The 14200-nt window shown below is 40.4% G+C and overlaps 1 protein-coding gene and 1 long non-coding RNA gene across 8 annotated transcripts in view; both read right to left on the reverse strand.

Moving 5' to 3' along the window:
• Nucleotides 1-14200, reverse strand: part of grip1 (glutamate receptor interacting protein 1) — a 196717-nt gene that overhangs the window by 162116 nt on the left and 20401 nt on the right. The gene's annotated exons all lie outside the window — the stretch shown is intronic.
• Nucleotides 8196-9998, reverse strand: LOC130420617 (uncharacterized). The gene is made up of 3 exons (XR_008906674.1): nucleotides 9917-9998; nucleotides 8402-8648; nucleotides 8196-8241 (listed from the first exon to the last, which is right to left on the reverse strand). It is a non-coding gene; the product is annotated as an uncharacterized LOC130420617 (long non-coding RNA).

Raw genomic sequence — 14200 nt, forward strand, 5'->3', positions numbered from 1 at the left:
GTATTCTACAGTCTTGCATCGGTCAGCAGTCATGCTTGATAAATCACTAAGTACAAGGAACCATGCCAAAAACGAAATGTTCACTAAAATAAATGGATCTAATAACAACTTATTTTAACACTCCACTCGGACAAAATACAAGGCATCCTTGTGCCGCCTCAGCAACGACACCACTAATGTTGTGAAAAAAACTTCTTCCATCATCTGCAACCACTACATCTCAATACTCATTGATCACCAGGTCCACTTTCCTCCCCAAAAAAGTGTCTCCAGCAATCAATTTGCACATTGTGCAAGCAGGCTTTAATTACGCCGCTTTGTCAAATAATCACACGTAATTGCGGCAAGAGCGCTGTTCGGGGCGCTTAACGGCAAACGATTCAAGTCTCCCCGATGCTCTTTTCAACTTCTGGCTGTGACATCAGGGCCAGCTTTGTGCCGAAGATAAACACGAACGCTCCAGTCTGACAAAGAGCAAGTCATTTGCAGCAAAAATTAGGAAGAGATTGCCGAGGCACGCCAGCGTGGCGCATCCCCGGGTACGTCAATAATCCCAATGGCCTATTGACATGAAGAGATCTTGCCGTTCAAGCTAACGCCACGCTTTTACAGCTAGCGCTAAGATGTCACGAACACAAGTTCTCCCCAAGCCAATTAGCAGTGTTGTTGGATAAAGGAACTTGGGGGGAAATTGTGGGGGATCTCTCACACACACAGCCTCCAGGGACCAAACCGGGCATGCTAACAAGTCCCACGTGCCTAGCCGACACAAAGCAAAAGAAAAAAGAAAAAGCACCTGAGGCTCTGCCAACACTGTCACTCATTGTGTCATTCTAGCGGAGCTTTTGAATGTAAACAGATCACCAGCTTCAATTAAGAGGAAATTTATAGGTTGCTTTGCCAGAGGCCCCGGGTTGCCATTGTTCTCGTTCACAGTTCATATTGTCACCAAACATCAGGATTTACAGGCTTAAGGGGGGCTTTGGGGTGTGAACGGTTACATGCGACTCAAGATGAGCGCTGAACTGGGCCACTGAGATTCACTGACTCCAATTTAATTGCTCCCTGTGAGCAGGAAAGGGGCATATGGTGAGGAAACTGTTGAGGAGTGGTCGACCATGGAGCAGATTATGTTTGCTATGTAGTTCCTACAAACACGGCATTCTTACTTGACGTTGTTCCTCTGTTGTCACCCAAAAATGACAATTCTGATATTATTTACTCATGTTGTTCCAAACAGGTGCTGTTATGTGTTCTATTAAAAAGGGAAAGTTGGAAATCATCTACTAAGTGAATAAATGTCTAAGAATTGTTCCAAGTAGATGAGTCAGTGTGAATCAGATCAGTAAATGATTTTTTCTATTGAGTCGGTTCTGTTCATTGAACCGACTGATCTCGTTTATAAATGATACCTAATAAATTCAGAAATTTGCTTGATTTAATCCAAAAAATCGGTCTCAGCATTTTGCAAGTACACTGAAAGGGATGTTTTAAGAGAATGATGCTTAAAATTTAAGACAAGACAGACCGGAGTGTTGCGCTGCCCTTAAATGCAAGATTCTTTCGGGACTTCATTTCTCACGGTTAAATGGCATTAAAGACCTGACCTTACTCATCATCTTTATCATTCATGCCTTCGACTTCCATTTACAAGCACAGTCTGTCAACCTGCTGACAAGAGGAAGTCCGAGACTCGTGAGTCCCCTATGAATGCTCCATATCGAGTAGTCTACCTTTACAGCTCAACGTTAAAGATATTCCGAAAAAATGTGAAAATTGCCATTAAAAATGCCCTCACGGTCAGTTTTCCCTCAAAGGATGTGTGACTTTCAATGACGGTAATTTAACCTGGCAGCGAAGGAATAAATTAGCCCAGTCATTCACCGAGTGGGAATTCATAACTTGTCACAACGTCATGTATAATATTTCACTTCCCGCCATGTGGCGAGGGTTCGCCTTAGGTGTTTTGTCACCTATGAATGAGTGCGGGACAATAATGGCTGTTTAAAGCACACCTGATTTAAAGCACTTCTATTAACTACAAACAAAGCCACACACCAGCGCTTAACAGTATAATTGAAAAAATGGCTTAAAGTTTTACGGTTCAACTGCAAAAACCCCAGAGCTGGTTTGACAAATGTACATCGATCAGCTACAGTCCAACAAACGCTGTACTCTACATCCTTTACCATGAAAGATTTTCAGGACAACATCATAACTCTGTCACATTTCACTGTAAGTGCAGCAAAGAGTCTTGAGTTATGGCACAGTTCGTTTTTGGAGGAGATAAGTCAGACGCAATGAGATACAGTGGTCCGGTTTAAACGAAATGTAGCTGAATTGTGACCATGCTGAGAGATGTGTCCCAGTTGGCTTTAAAATATGATTATTTAAGTATGATGAATACAATTATATGTCCAGAGCATGTAATTTAGTGACATCTAGCGGTGAGGTAGTGAATTGCAACCAACGGCCCACTCCACCCCTCCATTTTAAAGCACTACGGTGGCTGACACCAGGCTAAGATGACATCACGTTTTCCCTTTTCACGAAATTGTGAAAGAAGGTACACATTTTAGCTTGAAATACGAGTGTATATGCGCTGTAGTGTGGAATGACCCCATGTGCAGAGTTCTTTGCAAAGTCGCCGACGGGATCCCGCAGGAGCACACAAAGTGGCAGACTACAGATGACACGCACAGCACATCCCTAGTGAAAACACAAGCGCGCTCACACACTTTAATGACAGTGCCATTTTCCACTTGATCTTAGCAACATCTAAAAACACATCCCGAAGCCCAGATGTTTCAATGCTTCAAACCCTTAATGATCAAAATAGGCCCTTACTATAGTGACGCTGGAAATATTGTGCCCACTGAATTCATCCATATTGACTCCCAGTTACGGCATCTTTGTCACACACTGTCTTGAGCAATAAGTGGAGATCCGCTCTGCCTTCTGCTAGCTGAGAAGAAGAAAAAAATCCAGTTGTCTGCATATTTCCTTTCACATATATCTAGGTCACAGGAACAGAAAGAGAGGGAGAAAAACAAGGTTGCCAGGCATTCTTTAGAGTCTCACGCATAGCTCTTTAAGTTAAAGGGGTGAAATCGGTGTCTCTGAATTCTTAACCAATTCAATGCAATAGGGTGTCATTGGCTCTCGTTTCAATTAGACTCAGTATTTTATTGTTAATATTAGTCCATCATTTTCAATAAGAGGGATGGTCCAAAAAATTTGAACAAGGTTGCCAGGCATTCTTTACAGCCTCACGCACAGCTCTTTAAGTTAAAGGGGTGAAATCGGGGTCTCTGAATTCTTCACCAATTGATGCAATAGTGTTTCATTGGCTCTCAATTAAATTAGATTCAGTTTTAAGTATTAATATTAGTCCATCATTTATATTAAGAGGTCAGATTTATATTAAGATGGTCAGAAGAATGTGAACAAGCGTGACCCCTTAAATCTAATCCAGGAGAGCAATGCAGAAGTTGAGTGTATTTGGGGAGGCTGCGAGGATCCACCACTTACACAGCGACATCTGCAGGATGGGAGGCACCATACAAAGTTGAATGTTTAAGTTGAAATGTTCACTTGTCATTAAAGCCACACTCAAGTTTCAATCGGTGTATCCGTTGTCCTGGAAGAGATGCACTCTCTCTGGGTATGGATTGCCATTAGGGAAACCCCATAGCCGCACATGAAGTGGAAGTGGAGAGTTGCCAGAGGGGCCTAGACACAAATTATAGTGCCATTTGCGAGTCCTGAAATGCACAGCAGGGTTAATTACCAAGTGAGCATCACAGAGGATGAAAATAGAGTAGAAAGCTGTTAAACGCCGTCTGCACCACAAACATACTCAACAACAACTATGTATTTATATGTATATGCGGCCTCTGTCTCTGATTGAGGGTTAAATGTGACATATGCAACATGGTGTTTGGAAAACCATCATTCGATCATTCCTTCTGAACAACAGGACGAGAAGCCTCTCCGTGACGACTGAGGTTCCGAGGGTTGCACAGGATGTCAAGATGTCAGCTTCCGTCACCTGTTGCCGCAGTTTCCCACATGCAATTCATCCTAACGGCTACAGTATTCATTTCATATTCATCTAAACAGTCAAACGGTTGGCCTATGAAACACGCACAGTGGGATAGCATGAGTCTTCTCAATTACACTCACTTCCTGTGAAGAGGTGAGAAATCAACGGGTGGAAATCAATGTGCGCCTTGCGTTGCTTCGAGATGATGTGGGTCTCCAGGCTGATTAGTGTCCCAGACTGCAGCCACAGGATCAATACTCTAATAAAGACAAGCTACAGCCGTCCACTCGGGCAAAGGCTGCTCGAAGTTCCCCTCCCACACCTGAGGAAGTCCTTGTAGGATGCTTCCTGACCATAAATTGCTGGTTAAGGGTAATAATGTTCAATGAGGCCATGATGTTATACACTTCGGTGTCCCATCATTAATGTTTTAAAGGAACACATCCAATGTTTTCGTAAGAGGAACATTTACACGTGTACCTTTACACATTATTGCCTGCTTTCACGGACGAGGCTTAAGAGTAGTCCCAGAACAATCAAAATGTATTCCCTTTGAATTGATTGGATCATTGGAAGCCAAACAAACAATATAGTCCCACCCTAAAACGTAGACATCCATCACCAAGACAATAGATACTGTACAATGGGGAGCAGAAATGACTGAAAAAAATCATTCATAATAAGCATTGCAATATTTATGAAAAAAATATTTTCCACTTTGATTTAATAGTGACTTTAACTTACCAACATTACATTTTCTAGCATTTATTTCATTAATAAAATGAACCCGTTTTTTTAACCCAGCGTTGCATCAAAAAGGGACTTACCCAACAGTTGGGTGAAAGGCCAAGTGTGTGATTTTTTGGAGGATCTATTGATAGAAATGCAATATAATACACATAACTATGCCATCAGCGGTGTATAACGAGCATACATAATGAAGCATTATGTTTGTATTCCCTTAGAATGGTCTATTTCTATCTACATACACTGCAGTCCAGTTGCACAAAATAGATATTATTATCAGCCAAATGTTTGTGTTGATAACTAAAAGGTTGTACTTGATCCTTATTTCATCCACTCATAATCGGATAGATAAACAAACCATCAAATCCTTGTTTAAAAGACATATGCCCCATATATGACTGGTTTAAATTACAAGCATGGTTGGGTTTACAAAAAAAACAGTAGCAACGTAAATATTTAAACAAAACTGTCTGATCATGCACCACCTGGGGAGCTCACAGCTGTAAGTTGAACCTCAGATCATACAGAACACAGCGGCAACTGACCCACGATCCATTTCAATACGCTCGGTTCACATACTGGCAGCGCATTAGCAGGTGCCGCCTTTAATGTTTTGCCAGATTCACTGATGAGAATTCTCTCCAACACCTGTGTTTTTGTCTCATTCTGAAGTCGAGTTATAAAGCTTCATGCTTGTCTGCGGTTTATGGTGCCTGCTGTCAGGCAAAGAGCTGCATTATGGGTGGCAAAGCCCGGTGCTCATAAATAACGTGGCGAGGAGACCCATCGCGCTTGCTACACTGCAGCGAGATGCTCGGCACTGCCGGTGCCCTCGTCCACTGTGACTGGCAAATAAAGCTTTTGAAAGGTCACAGAGACGGCCCACAGCAGCAAAACAGACCAATACATAACCCAGACTGGGCTTTTAAACTATCTGAATTTTCTGACATCATTTATTCATTATCATGTCGTTCAAAACCTGTATTTGTTTTTTTCGTATGTGGACCAATAAAATGATGTTTCAAGAAATGTCTCAGTGGCTTTGTTTCCATATAATGACAGTCAATGGGGGCCAATGTTGAATGGTCACGAGCGTTCTTCAAAATATCTTCTTTTGTTGTCTGTAAAAGAAAGTTGAGTTAAGTAAATGATGAAAGAATTTTAGTTGCACTGTCACTTTAAATTAATCTTTACGTTTAAGCCTTTTTGTCAGTTGTCAGCCACCTCGCATGTATGAGTTTCATTAATAAAAATTCTCACCCCTACTGCACAGAACTTCAACTTGTAAAACAAATAAAAGGCTGTTCTATTCACGTCCTTTGCCCTTGAAACAGAAGTAAACAATTATGTGAGCAGTAAGCATGACTTCAAACTCAGCAGGGATCAAAACTTTTAAGAAGATCTCTAAAACTTTATACTAAAACACACACACGAGCAAGAAACTGATACTGGGTCCAAAGCACTACGATCATTTCCGAAAGGTCAGTTTCACTCCAAAATGGGAAAGAAAATGTGAGGTTTTGTGGTGCTTTGGGAGCGCAGTTATAGGACGGTCAAGATTGACTCTGCAGAAGCCACAGGTCCTGCTGAGATAGAGGGATATTATACACACCAGATTATTCCTTGAGAGCTGAACGCTGACAAATCTGCAGGAGGTTCTGAACTATCAGTGTATGCAAGAACCCAACAGCAAAGAGAAATTAGCTTAGTGAAGATCAATTCAAAACACACTTCGCTTTGATAATTGAAGGAATGACTACAGAAAAGAAATCAACCTCTCGGGTTTATGATTACCCTGCAAAAGCTTTATAAAGATACAGGAGCCAATGCGGGACGTAACAGAAAATAATAAAAACAAATGTAATATATTCGCGCTGAATCATCTAGCATGCGAACGCTCGCCCAGGAAACAGTTATGAATGATAATTCCCATCGGCAAGCTAAACCCATCATCCCGACAGCAATTTGTTCTCTTGTGCCAGAAATTAAAACTCGGATTAAGAGACATAGTTGTTGGTGAGGAGAGTCTGGAGAGCATCTTCTCGTCATTAAACATAATTAAACTGCCAACCTCATCACCCGGGACGGCGGACGGGCGGTGGGCCTCCTCCGCTAGACAATTCAAACAGTGGCTCTTATTTGGCTTTGACACCTGCACTCGATCGGAACTAGATGCAAATAACCCTTCAATCTCATCATGTTCGTTAAGGTCGCAGAAGGTCTTTGATGCTTAATTACGTTTTCGCAGCTCATCTGTGGAAAAGTTTCAGATGTGCTCCATTTAAATGCAGAAGGAAACCATAATGTGTGACTGTTTTATTAATAACGCCGTGTTAATGTTCTGTCAGCGCAAGAAATCGAATGTGGTGCTTAAACTCAATCAAACTCTGATAGTAGATTTATAAGCTGGCCATTTGTAGCAGAGGGGATGGTGAATTTTGGAGGGCCTGAGGGAAAAATACATGAAAGAATAATAATTTAGATAACTGCGTAGTAATTTAAATTGAATTAAAGGGGGGATGCAACGGTGTTTTATGCATTCTGAATTATTTACAATGTTAAACATGTTGGCTTCTCATCCATAAGATGGTCAACTTGTCAAAAAACATAGTACTTCTGTGCTCGATACACTCATAGGTTTTGGAAAAAAAAATTGAACGTGAAAATCTGTTTCGTACAGCTTTTCTTAGTCCCTTATTGGTCAACTCTCCTGTAAAAGCATGCAACACACCCATGCACCAACCAAGGAGAGCGTATGAGCATGCGCAAATGTCACTTTTGTGTGGAGGAGAGAGAGAGCAGTCCGCAATTTGTTTGTTTACTGCATTTGGGAGATGAATGTTATAAAAATGGTGGATATAACGCTGGATTTGGAGATTGCTTGAAATTGATAGATGCCGGACATGAACTGCACGCAGTAAGTGAAACTGAGTCATATGTCTGTGTTTTGTTGGCAATGGGTGCGCAGATGCTTTTTTTGCGCAATCCCCCACCAGCCCTTCGGAAATAATCATTCAGCTGTATCTATCGCTTATAAATGTGATTAAACTACAGACTCTAGGGATATTTGAGCTAGGGTACGATACTATTCTGTAAATACTCAAGATTAACATGAGATTAGCAAACTGTCTGAGTTACGGTCACTTTAAAATGACAGTACAGTATGTTGTGACTTTACAGATCAATATGAAAAATGATCAAGTACATTCATATGTTCTTAAAGAAACAGCACTCTCAAAAATGAACAAATTCAACTTTTGAATTTACCTTACTCTTTCAATGCATCAATCAGATCACTGCTAGATGTCGCTAAATTTCCAACACTGGACCTTTAACAATCTCCGAAAATCAATCAATTCGACCAGGCTTGGTAGCACATACCTGTGACCCCAAATCTCATCCAATCTGTCATATTTCCCAACCCATTCACTTCTCTCATCATTTCCCTTCTAAAAAACAGACAAAAAGGGCAAAATAAAAAATGCAATATAAGACATGTCAAACCATTTCCTAGGCCATCAGACTGACTCTGTTAAGCAGCTCAGAAGTCTTGCCAAATCATGTCAGCCTTTCCACCCCAGCGCACATTATTTCACATTTTGTACAAACCCGAGCAGACCAGCAGATTTATTCTATTCCAACCGGAATGACCATCCCAAGACACTCTGCAGCCACTTCCCCCATCTTAAAGAAATCCATTTCCGCCTTGCTGGAGGAAGACTTCAAAACAAACAGATGGTGAGGGAGACGAAAAGAGGAGAGAGTGTTAAGAGATGCATCATTACTTCACCCGCCTTGGTTCTTCATCTAGAAGATTCAGGAAGTGTTGGTATTCCCTAAGCAGGCTCCAGCCATGCTGCTGGAACAGGAAAAGTGAAGTGAAAAGGATAGTTAATATGAACTAATTTATTTTACCCTTAATTGTTCAATGTACTTCTGGTGGCTCTCCACTAAGGTGTATATTGAGTGACAGCAGATTTAGCCCAAACACACACTTGTTCGTTTCTCTAATCTTCATGAATACCAAACTCGATTTCATAAACAGCTACAATCTTTCTCGAGTAAAACAGCACGTTCAATCCTGTCAGGTTAGAGAAATACGGCCATTGAGATGAAAAGGTGACAGTCTATTAAAACATCACCACCCAATTCATCACGTCCAGTGGCACCAGTTAGATTTATTCGCTGCCGCTTCGTCTGAAACCAATCAGGGGAATTTACCTACAGAGAGTCATTTTACAATGGGATTTTCATGCCTCATCTCACCCCATTTACCACAATGAAAACATCCAATCATTTCGCAGCTGACGACTTGACGCTGGGCTTGGCTTTTCCCTCAAGATCATGAATAACCCAGCCCATAGAATCCATAATGATTTTGTGGTGAAAATCTATAATGCCACTCTGTAAGGGATTCGCCAGAGAAGTGAGGAGGCAGCTGTGTATCGTGACAGGGAGTCGATATAGATCTAGGCCAGTCACGCATCTCTGACTGAAGATCTCAGAGCTATATTCAGAAATAAACATCTACTCAAATACGCTCTGATTTCTTATTGTGAGGTTGTATGTATGTAAAAATATACCATCTCCAAGACCACCGATGTATGTCTTTGGTGCGTGTCATACAATATTGTCCCTTTATATCCATACAAATAAATTAATTTGGCAATAATAACTATTGTCCTAAAGTGCCAATCCCTTCATTTTGCCACGACAATGCATCTGTTTATCATTTCTTCTTCTCTACACCAGAAGCTACTCTTCCCATTCCAGTCCCATTAAAACTTACAGACAAAAAGGAATATGAAGGATAATTAAGCAGACTTTATCCACCTCAATTTAGTCTATTCTATTCAACAGCAACTCAACTAGTGCAAAAGAGTAATGAGCTATAAAAATCACAAGTATTCAAGTCCCACAAATAATGATAATATCTTCTGCTTAAGAAACTGGTATCGCTTCAGCATATTAACACTGCCTTGTTTTCGTGCTGCAATGGGAAATGTGCCAAATTTTTGAGACCAGACAAACAGGGAACTGGGAAAGGGAACTAGGAAAATCTAGGAAAAAATGCAATGTGCCATATAGACTAATGCTCTGAAAAAATTTGAGATTTGACATTACCAGCCATGTAGCAGAATGCCATTGCCTGTTGATTGGTCCTTTTTAAGACTTAAACCTCAAAACATAAAACAAAATAAAAAATGTTGAGCTCTTGAAGGATTTCGAAATAAATAAGTTATGAATTACGTTTAAAGGAGTAGTTTACCTTCAAAAGGAAAATTCAGTCATCATTTACTCACACTCTTTTCACAAAAGAAGATATTTTGAAAAATGTCATATCCACTTGCATTGGTTACAATAGAAGTGAATGAGGTGCATCATTTACCAACATTTTTCAAAATATCTTCTTTTGTGTTCTGCAGAAGAAGGAAAGTCATACAGGTTTGAAATAACAAGAGGCCATGTAAATGATGACAGAATTTTCATTTTAAGGTGAACTACTCTTTAAGTCACTAATTAATATTTGTACATTTGTGATTGACTGCTGGAACTATGGGAGTTTCTGATATTATACTTTTTCATAATGCATTTAGTCAAACTGTATCTGAAAAGGCCCTCTGAAACATCTAAAATAATGAAAACGTTAAGATGATTTATGCAATGTGATGGGAGATAAAAGTTGTGACTAAGGGGTAAGAATAATAAGATACAACACTGGAAGAGACGTAATGCAAAAGGATACCCCGAGTTTATTGTTGCAACTTGTCCTGAATGATGCGTAACAAAAATGAAATGGGACGCAGAAGTAGTCAGTGTGCTGGAGCAAAGAGTTCATTGTCAGTTTATTTTTGAGATAGATATTTTTATTGGCACTCATGTTGCAGTTAAAGATGCACTAGTCATAACAAAATGCAAATGTTTCAAACGGGAATACGAAAACACAAATCTAAAAGTTACAGGAAGTATAGATGGGAAAAGCTTTCACTTACGCTCTGTGAGCACACTCTCATGTCCTTAACGCAGGTGAAAGAACATCGGCTGGTTTTTGCACAGCTGAGCCTTTCGCTCCGGTCTCTCTGCTGATCCGGCCCCTGCAGCAAGCGGCACATTTCTCACTGGGTCGACTCACAAAAACCCCATATATCAAAAATGACAGCTGCGTGCAACACACTAACACGCATTACAACTCGAGGAAATATCTGCAGCAGTCGAATGTGATAATTCTGTGGTAAACAGGAGGAGAGTTGAGGAAAACATAGGTGACACTTGTCACTCTGATAAAAATGGAAAGCTTGGTCTTTCTCTGGTCTGCTCCATCCTACATGAGTATCACGTCGAAGTGAAGCGACTCAGGTCATTTCCCAAGCCCCGGTGGAGTAAAACAGATATATTACATTTTTGAAAAAGGGTTACCAACCTGACCTCTGTTTCTGAGGGCCCAAAGGTCCAGGATTTTTTGACCATAGAGCCAGAGCAAACGTATCCCAGAATTCTTAGCTACCCCCCTGATCGATAGAGATCACTGGTGAAAGTTTCTACTTTTTCTAATTCTGTTGCCACTTATTCACCGTCATGTCGTTCAAAACTTGCATATGACTCTTGCATCTGTGGAACACAAAACAAGATTCGTCTCAGTGGTTCATGTCCATACAATGGAAGTCAATGCCGGCCAATATTGTTTGGTTATCCAAATTCTTGAAAATAACTTCTGAGTTCTGCAGAAGAAAGTAAGTCAGGTTTGGATTGGAGTAAATGAGGAAAATTTCTGTTTGTGGGTGAACTATCCCTACAAACGACAGCATGCCGTTTGTGCACAACCTAATAATCTGTTTCCAAGATGTTCCAAAATACATCTTGTGAGTTACAATGGAAGTAAAGACTTCAAGGCTACAATTATGGGCCTCGAAATAAAATTATTTTCATACTTTTTTACATAAAAAAACATAGTGTGTGCATACATTTATGGTTTATTTGAGGGATTTATATATGGTTTATTGGAGGTCTTACACGAAATCTGGAATTGCACACTTCCGATGTGGTCTCTAGAGTCTGTTTTAAAGCATTGCTCACTACATTGTATGCATGCACCTTACAAGAGCGGAAATGAGTTTCATCGAATCGATGCTTCAACAGACTACAGTTCTTTATTGAAAATACAGTATTTTCCAATCGATTGTCATACAAACAGATCTACTTCAGCAATCCACTGTACCGCTTTCAACACCCTGTCACCGGACTGTCCTCTGAAATAATGTCTTCTTCTCTGAAATGACCCTCTGCATAATTCATCGCTCCGGGGCTCATCCATGGCCCATTCCAAGTGCAAGTGGAGAAAAATAACAAGTCTTATACTAGACTTGATCTGATCCCATTCAACACAAAAATGACATCTCAAAACCGCCGGCTCGAGTTGTTGGTTTAGAGATCCGTGGGCACACAGACTGGTAGACGGCAGGTAAAGTGCTGATATTTGAGCTGGCAGGCATTCCCGGCCTTTCCTCTGTCAGAGACACAGAGGCTTTAAGAGAGACTGAGCCATTATCTGCACATCCAGTCTAAAAACAACCACAATTCATAAAGCACAAAGCTGGCAACAGTCTTACAGTTTGCCGGGGCGCAGAACGTTTCTCAGCCCACAATTCTGTGAGTGGAGCATCAATAAATCTTCCTGTCTGGCTCTCTCATGTAAATTTGCTACGAGATTAATAATCTTCACATGATTAACTTGCATATGAATCATTAACAGTTCGGGGATTTAAAGGTGCAGGTTCAATTCAAATTCGATATCATTCATACGAAAAGCTAATGACTAAATTATGCACAGTATGCTACTAAAGTTTCGCAAACTGAAACTCAAAAAGCTCATTCTGGTAATGTTCCAAACCCGTATTTTCTTCTTTTTCCTGGGAAAACAAGCTGAGACGTTTAGCATCATAACCAAAGCTGTTCTTTGTCTGCGCGATGAAACGGATGATTCATGCTTCAAAAGGACAAAATACAAAGACAAAAAAATACAGGTAGAGGATGAGTTAATCTTATTTTATTTTCAAGTGAACCATTCCTTTACACCGTGTCTAGTCGAATGCATTAGTATGTCTGAAATCAAAGCATTCATTTCATAATCTATTCTATGTACAAAGTTGAAAACAAATGTAACAAGTGCAGTAAAGGGAGGAGAACTTTAAAAGCTCCACAAAAAGCGCCGCATTCTGAAAGATTAGAATTATAGCTTCTGATGTGCCTGAATATAAAGATCAGAGGCTTTTAAACAGGTCTTTGAACCCAACTAATTAAAACAGAAGTTACATAAAGAGAGCGATGAGCAATCGGTTCCAGCGGGGCCAGACAGCCTACGATGACCTGTGTGTGATGTCACCCTGCACAACCTTATGACATATGCGTGTTGTGACCAATAAGACATGCACAACACATTTCCACCCCGGCTGGACATTGATTTTAACTCCAGCTAATAACATTGCAGTGACCCAAGATCAGTTCTAAAATCTAGAATTAAATAAGACTCGCATAATGTCATATGGAGGCTTAATGTGATCATCTTAAAACTTTAGTTTTCGTTTGTTTCATTTCAGTTATACGAATATTTTTTACTGCCGGTATTCGTCTTTATAATAGTGTCTTTATAATAGCCACGAATAACCTTGCCTCAAACATAACTTATTTCAAACCCTTTCTCTCTGTCTACTATCTCCACACGACTGCTATTTCAAGGGCTTTCATCCATCACTTTACAACCTACAGGCTCACAACATTGACGCTCACAAATTGCAGCTGACACTTTATACATTTCCAATGCAGAGAAGATGTCGTCACGGCCGGGGTGAATTTAATGCACCAGTTGGACAGTCATTGGCGTGATTATTAGTACTAATGAGAGCCATCCAGAGTTCTACATGAGATCCAGATTGCGACACTGCATTGCGGGATGTAAATTATTCCATGTGACAAAAAGAGCAAATTGGAATCCATTACCGAGGCTGAGCAAAGGAATTATAAATGGGACGAAAAACTTCATTAATCCCGAGCCTTGTGCACATTTTGGAGAGGTGACGGATTGCTTTATCAACCCTGCGACCTCTTATCTGCATGAGGAATTTGTCATATCTAATCATGTCCGTCAAATGCAGAATATCTTTGTCGCGGTGCAGCATGTTAAACACGAATCTTATAAGTTTTAAGAAGCATCCTGCAGGCAAGTGTGAAGTCAGAGTAAGCATCTAGGTTTTGTTCACACTGCACTCAAATCTAATTTGGTTTCAAACCTTTTTTGACTGCCTGCAGTGTCATTTTGATAATAATGTAATCTTGAACAGCTCTATAACCATACCTTACATGTACTTTTGTCCTTGGCAGACATTTGGTTTGTCGAACACCGTATGTGAAAAG

The sequence above is a fragment of the Triplophysa dalaica genome, chromosome 5 (assembly GCF_015846415.1).
Source record: "Triplophysa dalaica isolate WHDGS20190420 chromosome 5, ASM1584641v1, whole genome shotgun sequence".
Classification (NCBI taxonomy): domain Eukaryota; kingdom Metazoa; phylum Chordata; class Actinopteri; order Cypriniformes; family Nemacheilidae; genus Triplophysa; species Triplophysa dalaica.